This window comes from Protopterus annectens, chromosome 4.part0 (assembly GCF_019279795.1).
Source record: "Protopterus annectens isolate FY-2018-M chromosome 4.part0, PAN1.0, whole genome shotgun sequence".
Taxonomy (NCBI): domain Eukaryota; kingdom Metazoa; phylum Chordata; order Ceratodontiformes; family Protopteridae; genus Protopterus; species Protopterus annectens.
In genome coordinates, this window is record NC_056733.1 from 578,159,902 (window position 1) to 578,184,362 (window position 24,461).

Sequence of the window (24,461 nt, forward strand, 5' to 3'; positions counted from 1 at the left end):
AATACTGGCCTGACTAAAGTTTCTAGAATCTGCAGGTCTGTCAGGGGTTGGGGGGGAGAAGAGGTACAATGATGAGTTGTGTACAGTTTTGCTGTATAACTGGGGAAAGGCACTGATCAAGGTTCTTGGAACATGCTAAGTAAAACTGTAGTAATGTGAAGCAATAACCTCTATAGTGGATCTTTGAACTACATCTTTGCAGCAAGAACTCAGGAGCAAGGTTTGTACTGTCATGTGCTAGGACCAGTCTAACTTCTTCTCAGCCATTTATAAACTACACAGCAGGTCTACACCAGTTCTTGCACCAATGCCACTCAAACTGGTGATGGTAGCAATGGGATAGCATGTGTGGGAGCATGTGTGGGGTGTGAGTGGTCCCCACGATGATACAGGTGCTTACACCACCACCAGGCAAGGGGTTAGAGATGTACCTGGAAAAAAGTCCCCTCTTGCCTGCCTTCTTGACAGACCCTCTACTGTGTACTTTTGGAATAAATAGGTGTCAGGTGTCAGTGGCTGTCATCTCTGGTGAGGAATAAATGGGGCACCAACTACTTTCATCCATACAGGGGAACAAATGAAGGATAGTTGGCAAGGACATGAGTGTTAGAGGAGAAGATAGACAAAAAGAAAAGAAAAGATGATCCCCTGCAGCTCAGGCTGGAGTTACTCATTGCAACCTCCACCCACTGATCTGTAGTGTGGAAAGGGATACCACAAGGAGTGACTATTTGTGACAATTTACCACACTACATCTAAGAGTCATTCCTTGCAGAAATAGACTAGGAAGTCTTAGATTTCTGTGGTTTCAGGCCCAATGTATATGACTTGCCCATTGCAGAATTCTCTTGTACAGCCTGGCATGGGCAGCCATAACAATAACACCATCTTCTATCCATTCCAGAAAAAATAAAAATAAGTGGATTACTAACAAGGAAAAAGTCAGTCAAATTCCTACATCAAGCTAATGATGACCTTTAGCTTTGGAGGTGAACGAACTTTTAACAATTGCATATCGAAAATATTAAATTATAAAGATTCCTAAATTGGAAGAGATTTTAATTCTTTGTTGGTTACTGTAATGCACACACTATGGAACAACTGAACATCAAAATCCATCTTCAGCATTAGCTCACCCTGGGAATCTATATGTAATGGTCCTATTATAGGAAAATCGTTATGGTCTTAACTTTAAAAAAAAGGTTACTGCTATAGTTCCACATTTTCTGAACATTAATGGGAAGGAAAAAATTCCCAGTGGAAAAGCATGAAGGTAGAAGTAACTGGCCCCTATCAAGTGACAAGGTCTCTTTGGTGACCACTTTCTTTAGATTAAGGTAACCATCCTCATGGTCCATACAGCATAACCCTTTCTCCCAGGTTACAAGGGTAGCTATTTGCAATCTCATCTTCTCAGGGGTAGAATAGGACTAAGGCCCCCAACTTGTCAAACTATGGGAAAAAAAGCAGAAGTGAATTCTGATGCATTCCGAATCTTAGGGCCTACAGCACCTTTCTAAGGAGAAATGGTGTTCTAAGCAAGCTGGTGCCCTTTGGCCTGTAAGCAAAAGTAGGGAACAGTAAGGGGGGTGAGAAACAATCACACCCCTTTGCATGAAATTCTGATACAGCCGAACTCAGGGTTTTTAGTGGAGTGAAGCTCCCAGAGATGCAGAAGATGATCAAACAGTCAAAAGTACACGGGGCCTCCCACAAAGGCAGCCTTGCTGCATCTTTATAGATGTCTAGGGATTCTGGAATGTTGCTTCCAGTGAGCTTATTGCTGAAAAACAGAATTTCCCTGGCCAAACAAATGCTATGGAAGAACTGTTTGAAGAAAGATGGAGCCTGTTTTTCCCCCTAAAAGGAGAGGGCATCAAGTTACACGTAAGCTATGGTCCCTTCTCTGATATCCCTTAAACTAGTCGTCAATCTCTGGAACAAAATGTTATGACAATGTTCACTATAAGGTTCTTCAGAAAGCAGAACAAAGCAAAGCTAGGCATACAACATAGTAATGCCAGTGCCTGCTATGGTGCTCATTGCACTGACCTCACCAAAACTGACACCAAAAATGTGGTAACTTACAAAGGCAGTAACTACGTACAGCTTGAGTACATTCTCTGACAACATCCCCATTCTTTCACTAACGAAATCTAGGAAGCTCTTCTGAAAGTATGCCAGATGGCTCATCAATATGCAGTCAGGGCAGTGCAGTCAGACATATGCTTTTTAAAGCAGCTGTTCAGAGTCCCAATCTCCCATACTAGAGGATAGATTGTTATCAGCTGGACAGCTGGGCTCATCTGCAGTATAGAAGCTGACGCAAGTGACTAGTTGGGGACTTTGGCTAGATGGAGACAATGGCTGTAAGGTAGAAAACTCTGTTGATCCCTGTCATTGGCAATTACACTCAAGAGATAATCAGATGAGACTCACAAATTAGTAAACATTTTCACTAAAAGGGGAAAGCAAGACATCTGTCATGATGGCTTATAAGCTTCTCACTGCCACTTCTAGAGAGAGAAAATGACATGCTACTGCCAGTCACCCTCTTCCTGCGTGGCATTCAGTTCTGTCAAAGATTCTGACTCTACTTGTACGTCTCCAATCACGGAACTTGATAAGATGCAGAAAGGTCTTCCTTTGGCACTTCCTGCTCTGGGAAACAGTAGAAGGTTCTCTGACTCACCTGGTGTCATCTTTTCATTGGAGTATATGAAAAAGAATATGAGCTTCAGCTTAACTCTCCCAGCAGGGCACCTGTATTTTTATGTACTATAGATGCAACAGGTAGTTTAGCGACACTGTTACCAAGGAAAGGGTCCAAAAAAACACTCAAGACATTGAATGCCAGTAAAGCAGCTATGGTTATAATGCAGATCTATGCAACTAGTGAGATCTGCAATGGAAAAATGACAACTGGGTTACTGGCATACGGTAACCATGGGTTGGTAAATAGACCTCTGCCAGGTAGGTCTACTGTAGAGGTGGAAAGAACTGTGGATTAAAAGTGGAACTATGGTGAGGGATGACAAATACTCACCAACCCTGGTGCTGCTGGGGATAAAATACTTGCTGGATCACTTACAGGGACATGGTTGATAACTAAGGATGCAACTTAAGGTCATCATCATTAAACTTACTAGATCATCATCGGCTGTTGGAGAAGGGGAACGGGTTCACACCAGCTTCAAGGGCTAGGAAATGGCTTGAGGAACTGAAACACAGCCTTGTGCTTTGCAGCGGTGACCAAAGCCATGACCACTGTTGGCTGATCTGGAGATGAATGCATATTCAGTGTATGAGGAAACATTCAAGACTTTGTACATTTCTGCCATACATAGGTGGAGCAAGACCAAAATGACTCTCTAAGAAGATGAGGACTGAATTTGAGCAACCCTGGTGTCACTTAGATGACATGGACTAACTCGTGGGTAACTGGTAGTACTGATGAGGGACCAGAAAATTGGAGGATGCTAGAGACTACTAATTCCACCCATCCTTGTACTTATATAACTAAGAAGATTCTGTACCATTTTATCATTATTTCTTCGTATTTTCCATATTTTATCATTCTTTTTACTTGTGTTTATCCCCACATGACATTCAAGCTACTATCTGGTACAGGCCCATTAATGCCACTCAACTTTCAGAGGTCTAGGATAACAGGAGAGGGAGGCAGAGCTGTGGATAATGGTTGACATCCAAAAGAGTTTAGGAAAATTTTCATATGCTCGTAACACTCCACCTCTTCAGCCAGGAATAATGGTGCAATATATATATATATATATATATATATATATTTTTTTTTTTTTTGGGGGGGGGGGTATTTTTGACTCTGTTACGGTATGATTATCAAGCCACCTCTGCCAGCTTTATTGTCCCCCCACCTCTACAGTCTCTTCCTAGCAGACCCTCGGTCTCCTCCAGAGGGCAACTCCTGCTCTAGGAGGGATCTAATGGGATATGTTCCCTGCCAGGCAAGCAGTGAGATGGGCTGCTAGGGAGGTCAACATTCATCCTTGTGAAGGAATTTTTACTGGCCTCTCTCTCTCTCAACCCCACAAGTGCTGTTACCTATTTTTTTTCATCCCACAGTACCTTGGGTCCACAATGGGTCTACCAGCTAATCTCCTATGTCCCCGGACTTACTTTATTTCTGGGGTTGGTTGTGGATCCTAAGGGTGTCCTGGGGGCTTTGCCATTTTGCATCTATCCAGTGTGGGCTTGTTTGTATGCCCTATCCACTCTTACTTCCCCCCAAAGTGGTTAGATCCAAAGAGTGGGCATGCAATGAAGGTGCTGCTGCATATCAACCACCTCCACTTCACATCAGCCAGGTCTACTCTCCTGACTCCTCTTTGAACCATACCTCCTTTCAGTGATGTCCCAAGTCTCTACCAGAGATCATCGCAGGAGATGCACATGTCACTGCCCTCCCTTCCTGGAGAGGCACGCCCATCCCTGTCACTCCATCAGTCATCCGAGCCACTAATCGAATCTGAGCTGCCTAGGTCATAATCAGGGGATTATCCCTCTATGTCACTGGAGCGTCTTACTAAGTGCTGATACCCTTACATAGGATAAGCAATGAAAGGACTGTGTCAATTGTGAGCCTATCTTTGGCCATAAGATGGGCCCATCCTACTCTGCTTCTACCTTCACCCCCAACTCGGCATCATATCCATGGACTATGGCCTCTGTCAGAACCCACTGGATAATGCTCTTGAACATCTCTCCCCATAGGATAGAAACATCTATCTTCCCTTCTACTCTACATGCCTCCTGAGCCACTAATCAAACTCTGGTCATTTGGGCTGCAGTCAGGGCTTTGCCCCTCTATGCCACCTAATTGCCAAGTATGGTGCAGTACTTACTGTGCTGGACCTATTATGAGTGTACTCTTATGCATACCCAAAACTTCCAGTTGGACAGCATGCAAACTCCTTGGTGGGTTTGCATTTCTTGAGTCTCGAGTTGCAGGCTTTTCCTCTACCAATACACTTTTCTATGGTTGGTGAATTGGCATGGTCCACTCACTCTCATTCATTCCAAAAAGTCTCTTCCACTGTTCTGGCTGCCAACTGAGCCCAGGTTAGCTAGAGTTACAGCAAGAATTCTACTCCCCTATGCCATGAAGCCAGCTTATGCTCCTTCCTTTTATGCAATGAAGAGGGACAGAAATCTAGGGAAATAGCCTTGATCTCCAGTGTATTAACCTCTTAGTAAGAATAACATTCTCTTTTGCAGGCTCAGTGAATCAGAAGAGGTGACATGACAAGGGGTGAGGGATTGGTATAGGAGTTGGGGTGGTATAATGGTTAAGGTGTTTACCTCACAGTTCAACATACAAGGTTTGATTCTCACATCTGAAAGGGAAATTGTCTAGGCTTAAAATGGCCCACAAGAGCAGCTTGCCTATACATTTGGGGGTTGGTATAATAGTTAAGGTGCCTGCCTCACAGACACAAGGTGCAAGGTTTGGTTCTCACCTTTGAAAGGGAAATTGGCTAGGCTTAAAATGACCCACAAGGGCAGCTAGCTTGTACTTATCTATGAACCTAGGAACTCAATGTCAAGTTTAGGCCCCAAGCAAAGTAAGCAAATGATGTGTCAGCTGGTGAGCTCAATCAGCTTACACAAGGCACTTAGAAGATGAAGGAGCTACAGTGTAAACCACTTTTAAGAAATTAAAAGAAACTGATTCGGAAATACTCCAACATTTACAAGCTTTTTTGGAAAGAAATGTAAAGAATAGAGCAGTCTCCTTATAGAACTTTGTTGGTGTCAGCTGACTAGGCCAGTAACGCATAGATGAGTGTGAATAAAAAGGTACCCAGTAGTCCTAGTGCGTGCTACATCAAATTCAGCTATTTAGTTCCTGCTGAAACAGGGCCCTGAAGTAAACTCTGCCTGTTAGCTCTCCATTCATGTAGGCCATGTTCAACACCTTAAGAAGTGGTCCACAATTCACATGCCTTCCACCATCAGTTCATAAATGACACAAATGCAAAAAAGGGCTAAAGCAAAGGCATGGACTAGGTAAAACCCACAAGAAGGGCTAGGTATTATTAGCTGCCAATACCTATTTGACTTGATGGTCTGACAACTACTGTTTATTTGGGGTTTGGGGCTCTGAGGAAACTCCCCATCTTCTGCAATTATGCATACAAGAGTGGATAACATCTGCGAACTACTTAACCTATTGAATTAGATGAGAAGGCTTTGAAAGAGAGACATTGTCACAGCTTGAATCTGCAATATCAATAACCATTATTTTGTGAACATAATTAGAAAACTATTTTGCATTTAGTATTACAAGAGATGTATTCACATAAACATGGGGCTAAACAGGAAGTGAGCAACAGTGCATATGTGTGGGTGTGCACTGGGTGGTAGGAGGAGTGAATGATACACAACAGAAAGGTAAAATAGCTGCTGGAGTTAATACATCTGACACCAGATCAGGAAAACACAATACTGTTAAAAAAGAACATCAGGGAAAACAAAGTAAACAAATTACAGAAATACAGTGATTCAAGAGTATGACACTGCAATACATTTCCATGACTTGGGTTTAACTGGTGGTTTGTAAGACTGCCCATGACAGGAGGCTCAAGCTTTTGGAGATGTGGTCTCCTATACCTATGGAAGGGGGAGGGTATGTCTACTGCAGTACTGAGACTGAAACTGAGACATGGGGCTCAGAAAGCTGCAGGGTACGCAGTTATAATGGCACAGGATACCTGTTCATGTGTGGAAGAATGTGTACATGTGAAAGTGAAAGTCTGGACTAAAATGAGTGAGGAATGATGGATAGGCTTCTAAGCAAATAGCATTTAGCACCACCACCAACAATTAGATGAATGCCTCCTGCTATCTCACCACTCCAGATCAGGAAAGGTAAGCCCTCAGCAGAAGGCAAGTGAAGTATGAGGACAATCAATGCAGGTAGATGACTGATATGGGATGTCTGAAAGTGAGAGGTCAAAGGCTGGGTAACAAACAGAAAGATCATTAAAGAAAACTATATACAATTAAAAAAAATCTTTGTGCTAATCATATCATGAAACACAAACAATTAAATGGCAGGGGCATAGAAATGAAATGTTAATGGAAGGTGTCCTTCATCACACCAGTAACCACTAGTCCCATATCTTTCCTACAACCTCATTATAATCTTCCAAAACAAAGCATTCACATTAATCAGAGACGCAGTGACATACCTTATCAATAGCACTATAGCAATGAATTCACTCCACATTCTGTCCACAATGAATACAATGTTCAGTATAGACCAGTCTGCACAGAATAAAGAATGAACCAACTTATATACATTGTACAAATGTATCAGAACCATTTATTGGAATGCTGAAAGAGTGGTGCCTTTAATTTTCCATTTCACTATATTGTAAAATGCACAACAGTTGTACTTCATAAGATGATTGATCATCACTGAAATTATCTTCAAATCAGCATATGTGATAAACGATTTCCCTTATGTTGTCAAACTGCTTTCCAACAATATCACGTAATATATTCTGCATATCAACTACAATCAGACAGATGTAGTGCTGTGCTCATGATGTAACAGCATAAATCATGCTGCTGAACATAACTTCACTACAACCGCAGTACAGACTGCAAACATCAGACAGAAGAGTATGAAAGCTAGTTGTCAATGTAAGACAACATGAAAGCAGGAACAAATTAGTGCATGCAACTTCAGAGACAGTGGCAAAGTAAATCCCCACACAATGACAGCAATTAGTACACGAGTCAATGGTGCATATATCGGGACTAACACTCGCACAACAATGGACTTAAATAAGCTAACAAACAAAACTCTTTGACCATGGCAGAGTCCCCTTTATTACAGAACCACTACGAGTAATACAAACAGTATCACTTCAGAGTCAATCACTGAACAATTGAAAGGTCTAGGTAGGCTGTGTGTGCCACCTTTCCCTTCTTTCAAAAGTCATGTGAACATTCCTAAAGAGAACACGTCTTCGTAATGGATTAAAGCCTTGTAACCTGGCTTACGCACAGCTCATTATCATTTTCTTTCACATACTTGCTTCCTGTTTCACAGGTAACTGGCACACAACACATTTGTGCTGTGAACTACACACAAGGCTATAATGCATTCCAATGGAAAAAGCCTCCCAAATCTATAGGTTCATAGGTAGGTACTAGGCTATCAGCCCGAAGGCATTGATAAGCCTAGCCAGAATGTGTTGGCTTTCGCCGCCCCCTTAGATTAGTTCCCTGTGCCTCTGTCCAGCACAGCCACAGAAGTTATCCCCGGGGTAAACTTTCTGTTTCCTATCCACTCGTCAAGGTTTCTTTTGAAGAGTGTTAGCGAGGAGCTCTGCCTAATGTAGATTGGAATCTTGTTCCAAAGCATGGGAAGTCTCTGGGACAGGAATCGATCCCTCCAGCATGTCCTATTTATTGTTGTGGTGAGGTTTAGATCCCTATAGCATGTGGCTCAAGGGGATAAGGTTTTCTTTAGGTGGAGCATGTCCATCAATTCTGGGTTGGCCATGGCTTTGTATGTCAGGCAGAGATCACCTCTGAGTAGGTGGTATGCAACAGAGTACAGCTGGAGTTTCTTCAGTCGAGCTGCATAGGGCATCTGTTTGAGGCCAGTGATCCTCTTGGTGAGGTACTCCTGTGGTCTTTCCAGCTGTTGCAGGTGTCTTGTAAGGTACTAGGTTGTACTCTATGATGGGTCTGATGAGTGATGAGTAGAGGGGCACAATGACCTCTTTTGATCTGGATGCGAACCCTTTTTTTGATTAGGTGGGCCACGTAGAAGGATTTTCTAACCACTTTGGCAATGTGATTATCAAAGGTGAGATTACTATATACTTGGGTCCCTAGATCCCTTATTGCATCTTCCGTATTTAGGGGACTACCACCTATGTGGTAGTTTGTGGGTACTTTGTTTTTTCCAAAGGGGATGACTATGCACTTTTTGACATTTAGCTAGAGGCCATGATTTTGACACCAGGTATCCGTCTCAGTGAGACCCTTTTGGAGGATGTCTGTGTCAGCTGGAGAGTAAATTCTATCCCCTAGTTTGCAGTCGTCTGAGAACTTGGTCAGTTATAGTCCTCCTGTGCTTGCCTGTACCTCTGTGAAGTATATGCCGAACAGGAGGGGTCCTAGGACTGAGCCCTGGGAACGCCACTCATAACCGGTTTAGAGTCAGACCTGGCTCCCACAACTCTTACCACGTGGGTTCTGTCCGTGAGCCAGTTGGCAATCCATCTTGTGACGCAGGGGTTTATGTTCAGGCTGGTGAGCTTGTCTATAATACCAGAATGGGGAAATGGTGTTGAAGGCCTTAGCGAGGTCTAGGTAGGCTGTGTGTACCACCTTTCCCTCGTCTATAGCCTTGGTAACTGTCTCAAAGAAGTCCACCAGGTTTAGGAGGCATGAGCTGCCCTTAACAAAGCCGAACTGTGTAGGGTCCAGTGTTTGGAGGTTCCCAATGTTTCTGTTAATGAGTTCCATGATGATGCACTCCATAGCCTTGCAGACCAAGCTAGTCAGGCTTATAGGGCGATAGTTCCTAGGATCTGTTGTGGCTCCACCTTTGTGGAGTGGAATAACCGTTGCTGTGCGCCACTCTATGGGTATGTAGCCTGTGGAGACGCTGAGTTTGAACAGTGTATTTAGGTGAGGGGTTAGTTCATCTTTGAGCTCATGTAGGACGCACCCTGGGACACCATCTGGTCCCATTGATACTGTGTTTTTGGCTTTGGAGTGGTATGCTTTAACCTGAGTGTCTGTGACTGCAGGGACTCTACATTCTTCTGGTATGGTTATGGGCCCTTTTGGGGGTGGGGGGTGAAGTTTGCACTGAACCTATCTGCCGAGATGTTGGCAATATCGGTCGGTTCAGTGTATTTTGGGCCATTCTGCACTAACTCCGAGCAGATCTGAGCATTGCCACTTAGATTCTTGACATAGCTAAAGAATGCCTTGTGGTTATCTTTGGAGTCTTTGGCAATTTTTCTTTCAAAGCTCGCCTTGGATGATTTTATGAGGGATCGTAGTTTCTTGCTGATACTGATCAGGGATGTCTTCCCTTCTTGAGATTTTACTCTTTCTGTACTAGTTTCCTCCTTCTATTGTATAGCTTGTTTATGGCAGGAGTCCACCAGACTGGTTTCCTTTCCTTGGAGGAGTGAGTCTTGGTTTTGCTTGGGATGGCACGATCCATGCATTCTTGTAGGTGCCCGTAGAATGCATTAGTAAAGGATTTTGCAGCTTGGACAGCGTTATCCTTCAACATGGGGGCTTTGAAACTTTCCACCTCCATCTTAAGTAAAGTGGAGTTTGCTTTTGAAATGTTTTTCATGGTGGTTTCCTTGTTCGGGGGTGGGGGAGGAATGTGGATATCCAAAGTGATTTGTTTATGGCCAGATCTAACCAGCAAGGGGTTGACCTCCGGTGTGGAACACTGGTCGCCCATGTTGGTGATGACCAGGTCCAATATGTTTTCACCTCTGGTGGGAGTGCTGAACAGTTGACCCAGGGAGTTTGAGTTTATAAATTTTTGGAAATGTTGGGCAAGGGAGTTAGTACTTGAGTAGTTCTCCCAGTTAATGTTTGGGTAATAGAAATCACCCAATATTAGGGTGTTTGGTAGGACCTTTACGTTTCCCAGCATTTCCAGAAACGGGAAATGGTGGTCCTGGGACATGGTGGGTGATCTGTAGCAAGCTATAATTTGAATTGCAGTTTTGCCCGTTGTTAGTTGCATGTGGATGATCTCTGAAGCATCATGCTGTGCCACTAACCTGGACATGTGGGTATCCCTGATGAATATGGATATGCCCCCGCCTTTTGTATTTCGGTTTGGGTTCTGTGGCCAAAAATGTATGGTATGAGTTGTAGCCTGATAGTGCTGGGTGCTCTCTGGAGCCTTAAACCAGGTTTCTGCTACTGCACACATATTGATTTTCTCCATATTGAGGAGTGCCTTGAGTGCGTGCATTTTGAGGTTTAGACTTCTGGTATTGAGTAGCATTACCCTTAGTTTTTGTTACTTGTGCTATTTATGGTGGTGGGTTTGTCTTTTGAGCCTTGCCTAAAAAAGGCACTATGGGGTTGGCAAGAGCCTTGGCCAGTATTTGAAAGCCTAAGGGTGACAGGTGCAAGCCGTCTCTAGTGAAGCAGCGTAGCTTGTCGAGCATGTCATCCCATGCAGACAGGCACTGGATCCCCTTTGAATGACACCAGAAACATAGCCAATTGTTGAAATCGAGAATTTTTTCATTATACCGTGGTAACATTCTTGGTGAGGGCAGGATGCTACTCAGGGTCAGGGTCATACCGGCCTGGGCTACGTGATCAGAGATCTCTTCCATGTCTCTTTTCATGTAGTCCAAGGAAGTACGGCTCAGGTCATTCACACCACGTTTACCCTGTTATAACAACTATAGATGGGTGCTTGGCCAAGATGCATCTTGCAATGAAATTCAAAGTCATTCTGCAAGGCTGCTATATAGCTTCTCAAGTTATTTATTTTACTTTAAATGTGTTTGGAAGCCAGATCTCCCAAGAAAAGTAATAAGCTAGCTATATGACACACACATGGGCATTATTTTTTAATTTTCTTTACAAGGAACACAGGTTCACTTCCCCCTGACATATATTATAGAAGCATTGATATTACATAAATATCATACATAGCATGCAGCTTTTTGTTTTTGTACCCAAGACGATACGTGCAATGTTATACATACACTGACAGCATATTTACTACAGTGTTGCTGTTCACAAACATTAAAAGGGAATAATTCTAAAACAGCAGAGTGTGAGTGTGAGTGTGAGTGTATATATATATATATATATATATATATATATATATATATATATATATATATATACACACACACACATACATATGGGTGCACTGACATTGGTAGATTTGAGTTTTTGTTGACCTCAGTTTTGATGACACACTTTGGCTAACAAAATGGAAAGTTATGTATGTATTTACCATAACACTAAATCTGTGTTGTCTTTATCCATCCGGCTCAACAAATGGGTTGATGGATCAGTCCTCAGCACCTTTTCTTCAGCTCTTGAATCTGGGGCTCAGGCTGCTCTCCTACCAATAATGCCCTTCTTCTCCATGAACTACCTCAGATTCAGTTTGCCCCATATATTATATATACTCTCAAAAAAGAACCCTTATATTCTGGCAAAATTTATAACAGGAAAAATCCGGTCAAAGGCTGAAAGTATGACAAGGCTCTGGTTGGGTACATTAAGTCAGCAGGGAATCAAATGCAATAACTTTGGCAAGGGGAAGGAAGGAGGGATGTTGAGTCAGACAGATAAAGACAACAGGGATCTAGTGTTACAGTAAATACATTTCATATCCGATGTATTATCCATCTGACTCAACAAAATGGACAGATTCCCCAGCTACTAAAAACTGAAGGGTGGTCTAAAGGAAGGGTATTCCAAATGATGGTGGAGCCAAAAGAAGCATGTGATCTTGCTTGCACATCCAACTTATAATGAGACCCAAAGGAATGGATTGTAGACCATGTAGCTGCAGCACAAATCTCATCTATGGGAACTTTAGCAAAACAGCAGTGGAGGCTACCACCATTCTGGCTGAATGAGGTTTATGTGTAAGTGTAACTCTTTTTGTAAACAAAGGTAATGCAATCGGACAGCCACCTGGACAATGTGACTTTAGAAATACCTTGCCTTAATTTAGCCTTTGGGAAAGAAATGGAAAGTGCATCATTTTTCTGACTTTTTTGGTCCAATGCAAAAAGAATTTCAATTGATGGTGGACATCCAACAAGTGCAAAACCTATTCAGCTTTGTTAGAAACATCTGGAAAGAAAAGTGATAAGTTAATAGTCTGATTAAGAAACGTCTCGGACGCCACCTTAGTAAAAAAATTAGAATTAGTTCAGAAAGAGACTGTGTCCTTGTGGAAGACTAAGTAAGGAGGCTTACATGACAAGGCTTGTCTCTCTGAAATTCTTTTCGCAAAAGTGATCATCACGAGAAATATAGTTTTCCAAAGCAGAAACTTTAAACCTTTAGAGATCGCTGGTTCAAAAGCGGGTTTGGCCAAGGCCAGAAGCATTATGGCAATATTCCAAGGAGGAATGGGATCTTTGACTGGTGATCTAAGTAGAAATGTTCTCTCTAAGAAAGCCTTGGACAACTTTAAGGATGCAATAGGACTGCAGTTTTCCCTGGCATGAATGTTGGCTGCCATTTGAACTTTAATAGTAGAGAACTTAGCAACTTCATGAAATAATCCTGCAAGAAAATCCAAAATAGAAGGGAGACAAGCTGACAAAGGATCTAAGTCTGAGATGAGGCTCAAGAAGCAAATCTTTTCCACTTACCTCTATAAACCTTCCTGTTAAGAGTATTGGGATGTCAGCAAGACATTGGTAACAAAAGCAGGAAGCCTGGCATCTCTGGCCATCATTGGAAATGAAGAACTATGTGGTTAGTTTTAAGGCTTTCAGGTTTCAGTGTGGCTGGCCAGATGGATGAGACAGAAGATCTGGATGAGGATCCCGTACCCATGGAGGATGTTTCAGATCAGGCCAAAGGTAAGGGACCCACATCTGCCGAGGCCCAAAGGGGGCCATGAGCATAACTGTTACCTTGCATCAGATATCGTTTGTAAAACTTTGGTTATAAGGGGAAAGGTCGGAAAGGCATACGGAGGCCAGGGACCAGTTGTAGATCATAGCATCCCTCAGTGACTGACCTTCTGGAGGAATCAGAGCAAAGTAATTGCTGCACTTGCTGTTTAGTTGGGAAGCAAAAACATCACAGCACAGCTCACCCCAGTGGCTGAAAATCACTGATGTCACTGCTTGATTTAGGGACTACTCATGTGACAGAAGAATACACTTGCTCAGTTTGTCAGCTAAAACTCTGGAACTCCCCAGGATGTGCATTGTCACTAGAAGGTATTGAGAAGACATTATCTACTGCTAAACCCTCATGGCTTCTCAGCATAGCGGGTACAAATGGGGTCATTCTGTAGCAGACTACTGCCATGTTGTCCATCTGAAAAGAAATCACACCTTTGGTGAGACAGTTCTGAAAAGCATGCAGCTCTAGAACTACTCTCACTTCCAAAACACTGATTTGAAGGTTAGCCTCTGTTGCTGACCACATGCCTTGGACAATCCTCCTTTTGTAATGCTCCCACCCCCAGGAGAGAGAGGCATCTATAGTCACTGTGGCCATTGTAGGTGGATAGCAGAATGGTCAATCCCAGGAGACAAGAAGGAACATCAGACACCACAGAATGTGACATTTGCATACCAGTGTGAGTGAAATGGAGAGTATAGACGCTGATGCAACATTTACCACTGAATCTTCAAGGTCCACAGTAGTACTCTGTAGAACTAGAGTAATTCCCACGATCAGTAATCCTAAAAGATAAAGTCTTCTTGGGGAATTGTGAGAAGCAAGAACTTGTGAGGCTTGAGGAGCCAAAGACAAAGAGATAGGATCCTTGACTGCAGGAACATGGCTATCTGGGATCCCATGTTGCTATGAATTTTACTGCCTGTGCTGTTGTCAGTTGGCTTTTTGTCAAGTTTATGGTGATTCCTAAGTGATGGAAGTCCCTGTACTATATAAGTCGATCTCTAGTGGAAACAGTAAAGAACCAGTCATCTAGATATGAGAACACACATAACCCATGTAGTGTTAAGTAAACTACTATGAATGCCATGCATCTGGTGAACATCCTGAAGACTGTGATGAGACTATCGGACACTGCTCTGAACTAGAAATGACTGGCTCCCAGCCAAAAGTGGTAAAACCTTCTGGATTGCTTTGTTATCTTCACATGGTAGTAAGCATTATGAAGGTCTGTTGAACACATCCAGTCATCCTTCCGCCAGAATTCTGTCTGCTTGACAAACTGATCTAGGTGGCTGAGGTCCCCCATTTTTCTTGCAATGAAAAAGAATCTTGAACAGACTCTGGATCTTTGCTGGTCTGGTGGGGGTGACTCTTTTCCAGCAGCTTTGCTACCTCTGCTGCTGATACATCCCACTGACTGCATGGAACTTGGGGAGTCTCTTTCTATTGGTTCAAGGTAACGTAAAGGGAATGAATTAGCCTATGGTGATTATTCTCTGCATCCAAGAATCTTGAGTGATGGCTAGCTAGGCATGAGGGTGCAGAGAGAAGCACCCCTGACTACCTCCAGAATGGAGCAGTTGTGGAACCATTCAGGAGCACTGGAAGAGCTTCTTGGTGAAGGGAACATGAAACCCTTAATTCTGTGGACTGCCTCTGCCCCTGGAGCAATGTCCATTGAAGTTGTTCCACCATCTGGCTCGGGCAGGGGAAGGGCCCACAACCAGAAGCATCATGGGCAAAATTCTGGGAATCTGGAAACCAGAGTTTCTTTCCACCCTTCTGGTTCCAGGAAAAAGTCCTTGGGATGGAAAAATGAATCTCTATGACAAACAGAGACGTGTATTCTTACTCGCTTCTGGTGAGTGTCTCCTTTGCCTTGGGTTCGAAAAGAGTTGACCTTGAAGGGGGCGTTGATAAAGGACATCTTGAATTTTTCCACAAAGTCACAGAGACACATTTAGGGATGCAGACAAATAGCAATGCTGGTGCCTGCTGGCTGCTGCTCTCACAACCCATTCCACTGCATTGGAAAGGAGGCACACTGCCATGTTAGACACTGATAGAAGGGTAGATAGCTGGTATTTCACTGTTTTCTGGATATCCGCTGGTAAATTACCCATGACAGACTTGGAAAGTTCCTTATTCAAATCCCTCTGGAGGCAATTCAAGTAGCTCAGCAGATGAAATGCAAAACATTCCCCCATAAGATCCACATGAGATGTGGGTGTATTGCTTGGAGACTGATCACTTTAATGAAGAATGCGAGTCTTGTGCTTCCTTTGGAGCCAGGGCTGTGGCAGACCACAGAAACATGCTGGTGTTAAAGGGTCTTCTCCCTACCCAAGCATGAGAAATGACACCCCTTGATTCTTTTTCATCAGCTCTGCTTTCTCCAAACAGCCAGATACATCAAAGACCTCAAAGAATAAAGACAGAGACAGAAAAAAGTGTTAGGACAAAGAAAAAAAAGAAAAGAAAAACAAGACGACAGACCCAGGAATAGGTCTCTGAATCTCACTCCCCAGTCAGCACTAGCATCTAAACTCCAAAATTGATGGATCTGACACCTCAGTGTCAGGAGCGACAACACTGAATCTGAAATCTGTTTCTTCTCTGCCTTTTCTCCCCAGAGCTGGAAATTCCCAGGTTACATTCGCCCATCCTTTAGCATCGATCTTCGATGGCTTCCTTCTTCAAATCCTTTTGGTCTGCCAGAAGTCTTCCAGAAAAGAAGAATGATGAAAAAATGTTCTCAAACGTAGATCCTCCCCACACCCCCTGCAAATTATATATACCAACTCCGAGATACCACTACAGTCAGGAAAAGGATAAATTCCCCAATCCACACAGTATCATGATCTCCATACAAATGCTTCAATTTTTCAGAAAGTCAGACATATAGTCTCAACCATATTTTCAACTTTCGGAAGAGTCGATCATCTGAAGGGGATGCATAAATAATATATCTATATACAAATAAATTAAAGCAGAATCATGGCAATTTAAGGAAATTACACATGAAGATTGCAAATATAATTCCCAAATTTTATCACAAGAGCATGAAATTGCATTTTTTTAATAAATGTAACTCAATGTCCTATCCATTACGGGAAACTGCATTTTCTCTGTCGTCAATAATTTTATGTTCACTATCCTTAAATGGGCCTCATATGCTGTCTCAACAAACCTCATCTGGAGTTCATATGTTCATAGGTTTTACAATTCCCTTACTCCAAATACCAAGATTGCTTCTGAAAAGTTATGGAAGGTGTTAAGTACTGTAGCTGGTGTTTTTTTTCACTGATGCTCATTTTGAGTATTAGGTTCAATGAGCTGGTATTAGCCCCATCAGCTGTGCATTCCAGGCATAGACTTTCAGACAGTTGTGTACACTTACCATAAATGTAGATGTTCAAGTGTATTCACTGTTGCAGTCATTACATTTGGGTAATCCTGCTGCAGGTTGCCCTCAGTCGGCCTGAATTCCAAAGTCCTGGGTCCTGCATCGGCTGCTGTCACCCCTTCCCTGGCGTCAGGTCGTCAGGGGTATAAAGGATGCGGCCGACACCATTTTCTTTAGTTTTTCTTGCCCCAGATGTCAGGTGCCCCCTATAAGGGTAGCCAAAATTTATATATATATATATATATATATATATATATATATATATATATATATATATATACATGCACCAATATAAACTTTACCTTCCTCTACGAGCAAATACACCACATAGGTTGTATAAATCAAAGAAGGAAAGATAGGTTCCATCAGAAGAAAAGGGGATGGTGGGAGGGTAACCTGGACTGCAACAGTGAATACACTCGAACATCTACATTTATGGTAAGTGTACACAACTGTACTATGTTCTTCGTGTTTCACTGTTGCAGTCATTAAATTTGGGTAGAGTCCCAAACTATGGTTGGGAGGCTGGAGCTAAACAGCTTTAGGAGCGGCTATGAGGCCCTGCAGAACTGCAGTGGCAAAGCCTGCCTTGGATTTAGAGTAGAGTGGCAGATGATAGTGCTTTGTAAAGGTGTGCACTCAACTCCAAGTAGCAGCCTCTAAAATGTCCTTGGTTGGTACTCCCCTGAAAAAGGCTGCTGAAGTGGCTGCAGCTCTGGTTGAATGTGGCCTAATACCCTTAGGCACTGACTTGCCATGGTGTAAGTAGCAGAAACGAATGCAGTGGCCTATCCACTTTGAAATAGTCTGCTTTGAGATAGCCTTTCCTTGTGATCCTGCAGCATATGCCACTTTCTGAAAACTTTGGTTCTGTCCAAGTAGAATCTAAGCTGTCAGTGTACGTCCAAAGAATGCAGAATTCTCTCCCCCTTGTTCTGTGAATTTGGATAAAAAGTTGGCAGATGAATAGTTTGGTTAAGAACCACACTCGGCACCACCTTAGGCATAAATGTTGGGTTTGTCCGCAGAGAGACCCTGTCTGGATAAAAAATGATAAAAGGTTCCACAGCCATGAGTGCCTGTAGCTCTGAAACCCATCTTGCAGAAGTTATTGCTAGGAGCAGAGATGTTTTCCAAGATAAAAGTTTTATATCAGCAGTAGCAGCTGGCTCAAAAGGAGGCAGGGTGAGTTTTTCCAAGACATAGTTGAGGTCCCACGCAGGCATCGGTGAGCTCCTTGGAGGCCTTACATTTTGGCTCCTCTGAGGTACTGCTTTAATAAGGGATGAGAAAAGATTGGTGGCTCTGTATTGTAATGAGCCAAAATGGCAGAGACATGAATTTTAATAGATGAAAAAGATAGGCCTTTGTCCAGCATCTCAGTTAAGTATTGCAAAATCTGAGGAATATTTGGCCTGGATCAAAGCACAGAATCTCTTCCATTTTCCAGCATAAGATTTTACAGTACTAGGCCTTCTGGCTTCCAAAATGACATCCATCACAGCTTTATTGAGAGGTGTGTTTTGTATGACTACATTATCCGCCATGCTGCTAGGTTTAAAGTCCTGAGTTGGCTGTGCAGGATCTGATTGTTTTGCTGGGACAGTAGATGAGGTATTTGAGGTAAGGTCCAAGCTGGGCATTGAGACAAGTTCCTTAGTATTGGATACCAGTACTGGCGAGGTCAGTCTGGGGCAATCAGTATCATCTTTGGCTTCTCCTATCTGACCTTTAGGAGTACCTTGGGGAGGAGAGGCAGTGGGGGAAAGGCATATAGTGATAGGTTTTTCCAGCTGAAAGATAGGGCATCCACTTTCCATGCTTGTCTGTGATAAATCCTTGTGCAGAATCTTTTTAGTTGGTAGTTGTGAGGGGAGGTGAATAGATCTATGTCCGGGCATCCCCATTTCCTTGTTATCATGCTGAAGACTTGTGGATCCAGCTGCCACTCGTGGGGATCCATGAGGTTTCTGCTTAGTTCATCTGCCAGAGTATTTTTCCTTCCTGGCAGGAATTGTGCCTGCAGATGTACTTGGTAAGTCAATGCTGTGTCCCACATGGCTAGTCTGCACAGGGGGGTAAGAATGTGTGCCCCCCTGCTTGTTTATATACCACATGACCGTGGTGTTGTCTGTCTTTATCAGTAGTTGTCCCGGATGAAGTAGGTCCTTGAAGGCTGTCAGGGCATTTTGAACAGCTAGCATCTCTTTTTGATTGATATGTAGATGCATTTGGTTTGAGGTCCATGTGCCCTGAATGCATCTTCCTGCCATGTGGGCCCCCCAGGTATAATCTGATGCATCTGTTGTTAGTGTCTGCCTAGCTGGGGGTAATGTGAATGGCTGTCCCTTGTTTTGGTGACAAGCCTTTTCCCACCATCGAAACTCCTGTTGCAGGCAGGGAATGAGAGGAATCATAGCTTCCAGGCTGTGGCAATGTTGAGTCCAAACACTTTTAGGTACCATCGAAGTTTCCTCATATGCAGTCTTGCATATGGAATTAGTAGGATGCAAGATGCCATGAAGCCCAAAGCCTGCAGAATATTTCTTGCAGATAACTGGGCCTTTGTTGCCAACATTTTGAAATAGGTGGTCAGTTGCCTTTGTTTGTCTGGCGTGAGTTAAGCCATCTGGGCAGTTGTATTTAAGCTTGCACCCAGGAATATTATCTCTTGAGAGGGTACTAGTTTTGATTTCTTTTCGTTGACTGTGTACCCTAGGCATGTCTTTTCACAAACGCCAGATGCTGTAGAAGAATGTCCTTGTTCTCTGCTTGAATTAGACAGTCGTCCAAGTAAGGATATATTTGTATTCCTCTTTGTCTGCAGAATGCAATTACTGGTGCCAAGCACTTTGTAAAGACCCTGGGCGAGTAGATAAGCCAAAGGGCAGTGCAGAGAATTGGTAATGCATTGAGCCAGCCTTGAATCTGAGGTATCTTCTGCATATTTGTCTGATTTGAACATGCAGGTATGCCTCTTTTATGTCTAAAGTCACAAGCCAAGCGTTCTTGCCCAGCATGGGCAGAAGCTGCTGCAGAGTCAACATTTTGAAATTTGGTATATCCAGGAATGTGTTCAGAATAGATAGGTCCAGTATTGGTCTCCAGGCCTTGTCCTTTCTGGGTACAAAGAACAGTCTTGAGTAAAATCCTTGTCCCTGCTCTTGCTCTGGTACTTGTTGAATGGCCCCCATGTCCATGAGGGATGAGACTTGTTTTTGTGCCTCTGCCCATTGATTTTTTGGCAGATCTGGCCAGCCGTTTGCCTTTGGCAGGGTATGGAAATAGAACGTATAGCCTTGTAACACGATATTTAGAAACCACTTGTCCAGGGTTATGATGTGCCAATTTTGAGAAAAAAGTGCTAATTTTCCCCCTAAGGGTGCTGCCAGGAGATAAGTACTTGGTGCAGGCAGGGGGAAGTCTTTGGGACTGTTTCCTGTATGGTTGTGATTTGTCTTCTCCAACTTTGGAGGTAGAAGCACCCCATTGCTTTGACCTGTATGAACCTTGCGCCTGGGATCTGCCTCTAGGGCATTTGGATCTGCCCCTTTGAGGTATGTCTGACACAGGAAAAGACAAATTCTTTGTTGGCCAGTGTCTACTAAACCTAGGTGGCTGTACTTGTAAAAAAATATTTGACAGTTTGCATAGATTTAGCTTTGTCCTCCATTTTCTTTAACACCTCTTCTGCCTTAACACCAAACAAAGTATCATGCTGTAAAGGTGCATCTAATAATTTAACTTTGACATGATCAGGCAGATTTTGTTCCTTTAACCAAGCATGCCTCCTAATTACAGAACCTGTAACTGCGGCCCTGCAGGAGGCCTCCAAAGAATCAAAACCACATTGCAAAGTATGCTTTCCAGCTTGTTCAGCTGCATGCAATAAATCCTGTATTTCCTTGTTTTCTGAACATTCAGAGTTTAACAACATTTTCTGTTTAAGCAATGCCATGACATGTTGCTGATATCTGAGCATATGAAACTGACAGTTTAGGTAGCAGATGTGTAAACCTTTTTTCCCCATCTATCCAGTGCCCTAGAATCTCTGTCAGAGGGGGTACGGTTTTTTGAGCGGAAGCCTTAACTCCTTTGGGACCCTGTGAAATAGTTTCTGAGTCTGCAGCAAGGTTTTTAAAAAGGAATTTATGAGTCAGGAACCCTGTAATATATGTAAGGCTTAACTGGAGCTGGAGGTAAGGAGTCAGGGGTAAGACTAGACTCTGAAAACACATCATCAACAATGTCTAACACAGGTGGAATGGCTAGTGGCCTGTGTTGGGGTAGTAGAAGGAAATCCCTGAGCCTCTTTTTAGATTCTGAAAAATCTTGGCTCTCCCAGTGGAAATGCTCCCTCATGGTATGCAAGGTTTCCCCAAAAGAATAGTCCTCTGGAGGAGAAGCTGAAGGTATAGATTCTTCAGCATCAGAATCCTCATAGGGGGAAGAGAATATTCCTGATCAGAAGAGGAATCAGAAGAAATGGAAACCTGATCTGAAGATTCATAGTCAGTCTCTTGCCTAAGCCTCTTATCAGGAGGGGGATGGGAACCCCTATTCAAGGCAATCAAGTCTTCGGCCATTTTGAGCATCTGTTTTTTGGGCATAGAGGCCTGACCACGTGGCTCTTGAGTTTGTTTCTTTGCTTTAGAAGGTGCTTTAGTCTTTGCCTTTGAAGCTGAAGTCGGTTTAATGTAAAGATGTTTAGGTCTGAATACACCCTCAGAAGCCGGTGCCTGCTCAGCGGCTCTGGACCCATTTGAAGGAATAGTATCCGAGGCTCTCATACCTTGAGTTTCCAGTGGCATGGCTGACTCCACGTGGGAGTCTGTAGCGGCCTGCGACTCTAAAGTAGAGGGCGTCAGGGGCTGCAAAAGCACCTCACTGAGAACCGGCGAGTGGCTTAGGAGAAGCTTCATCGTCGGTTTTGGGCCTCAGTTGTCTATCCCTCTCCTTTTCTTTGCATTTTTTGTGAACTCCGGTAGTCGGATGGCTATCCGATGACATTGCTAGATTATTAAACCGGCATCCAAAATAGTTTAAAGCAAAATCATACTGACGCTTAATAGTGCGTTGGTTAAATCTAGCACAAAACCGACAACCAGAAACGTTGTGATCAGGGCCTAGACAATGAATACAGTAAGAATGAAAATCCTTATGAGGTATTTGCTTTCCACAAGAAATACAATTATTTACTTTTTCTGACATCAGTCTGGAGCAAGAAAAAAGTTTCCCCAACGGGGTACTTAGCTTTATTGAGGACTTCGGATCTGAAACTCGAACACGAAAATCTCAGGAGTCGGCCGACCGGCACTTGCGAACTGCTTCTGCTTTGGGCACCGCACAGCAAGAAAGACTAAAGAAAATGGCATCGGCCGCATCTTTTATACCCCTGACGACCTGATGTCAGGGAAGGGGTGACAGCAGCCGACGCAGGACCCAGGACTTTGGAATTCAGGCCGACTGAGGGCAACCTGCCAGCAGGATTACCCAAATGTAATGACTGCAACAGTGAAACACGAAGAACATCTGGATCAGATACTGCCTTACAGACCAGAAAGAAGCCACCTCTTAGAAAGTTATAAGGAACAGGTTATAATAACTCCTGAAGCCTCAAGTCTGACAGATGATTTGTCTAGTAAGGGCTGGTTGTACCTTTACAGGGACTTTTAAGTGCTGGTTCTGGTCAAAAACACATTAATGTATTCAATAATGGGCTTGATTAGAGAGTTAAAAGTTATACAGTCATCACCCTGAATGATTACACAAGCTCCTTAGAATCAGAAGAATTAATGAATTTGGTAGGTACATCCTGGACAAAGTTTACTACTAATCCTAGATCTTTAGTAATGTCATCATTTTTTATGCTTTGGCCAGCTCTCTACTGATATTTTAAGTTACAGAACTGCAACTTATCAAATGTCTAAAAGACTCAATTATTTAAAGTCTAATATACTAGGAGCATATGTTCCCTCTGCACTGTCCCTGTGAGGAGTTCACCAACCCACATCTCCTCCCTCTATACCTTTAAAAAGTTACACCATGTGTATGGGCAAAACAGCGACTATTAAAGTGTAAAAAAACTGTCACAATCCTGTACTTGAAATTACAGTCAGGACCAGATCTGACCATTTACTTTGTAATCATAATGTATGTCACTTTCGGTAAGTCTCATGATGCTACATTTAACGAAATTAAAGGTGAGGTCATTACTACAGCATCAGTTATATATGTTTTCCAGATTGTCCTGGAGAACTTCAGCATATTTAATTGAAGCAATTCCATTACCCAATTTGTAATCATCAGCATATCTGGTTGTCTACTGCATATTTCCCTATTTTATTGTATAAGAACACACCACAAAAAAAAAAAAAAAGTAGCCCAGTACACAGCATTGTGGGACACCACTAGTAAACCCTGTCGGGACAGACAGGTCCCCCCCCCATTACCCTGACTTTCTGCAGCCTGTTGCATGACAAGTGTTTTACCCAGTAAATGAACAGTTAAAATCTCTAATTTTTAAATGATTCCTTTATGTAGAACACTGGTACTACTGTTTTAGTAATAGATGTCTCCATTGTCAGGCATATGGACAACACCCTCTCTGGGTTAGATACAAATAATGTGATGGCCAGCTGTTTGATCCAGGATGCAAGAAGGGCATTTACATCCTTCATCCTGACAAGTATAATTATGATCTGGTACTGGCCCACGACAGAGGTGAACGTCTTTAGGTACTCTGCTTAGATGGCTAAGATTAACTGTGCTACGCATGTGTCTGAAGCACGAAAAAACAAGGCTTGACTGGTAATTTGCCATCACCGAGAATGATGCCAGGATTCAAAGTCAGGATAACTGTCTTAAACAGTTGACTACATAACTGGTGTCATTTTAAGGGCTCCAGTGTGTTATCAAGCTTGAGATGAGATGGCTAACACACCTTTGCAACTCTTTCACCACGGCTTTCACATTATGGCTGCATCTGTGCTTCCCACAGTGTGTTTTTTTTTTTTGTTAGAGTCCTTCTACTGGACATCCAACCTAGTAAAGTCTACTTCAGAACACATTAAATTAGCTCTACTCAGTTCCAGGAATCTTAACAATAAATACAATAAATGCCTGAACTCGAGGCCCACCTACAACTTCAGCACATTTATATATATATATATATATATATATATATATATATATATATATATATATATGTATATATATATATATATATATATAGGTCTACTTCATATGACAGAAAGTTCATTTGATAGAAATTCATTTGACCGAGCTCATAACACCGAAAGTTCAAAACACTGAAAACCCATTTGACTGAAACTCATAACACTGAAACATTGCAGTAAAAGGTATATGCCCTTTTCCCCAC

At 42.8% G+C, this 24,461-nt stretch overlaps 1 protein-coding gene across 2 annotated transcripts in view; it reads right to left on the reverse strand.

Annotated features, from left to right (window-relative positions):
• Positions 1 to 24,461, reverse strand: part of MVK (mevalonate kinase) — a 492,094-nt gene that overhangs the window by 2,139 nt on the left and 465,494 nt on the right. The gene's annotated exons all lie outside the window — the stretch shown is intronic.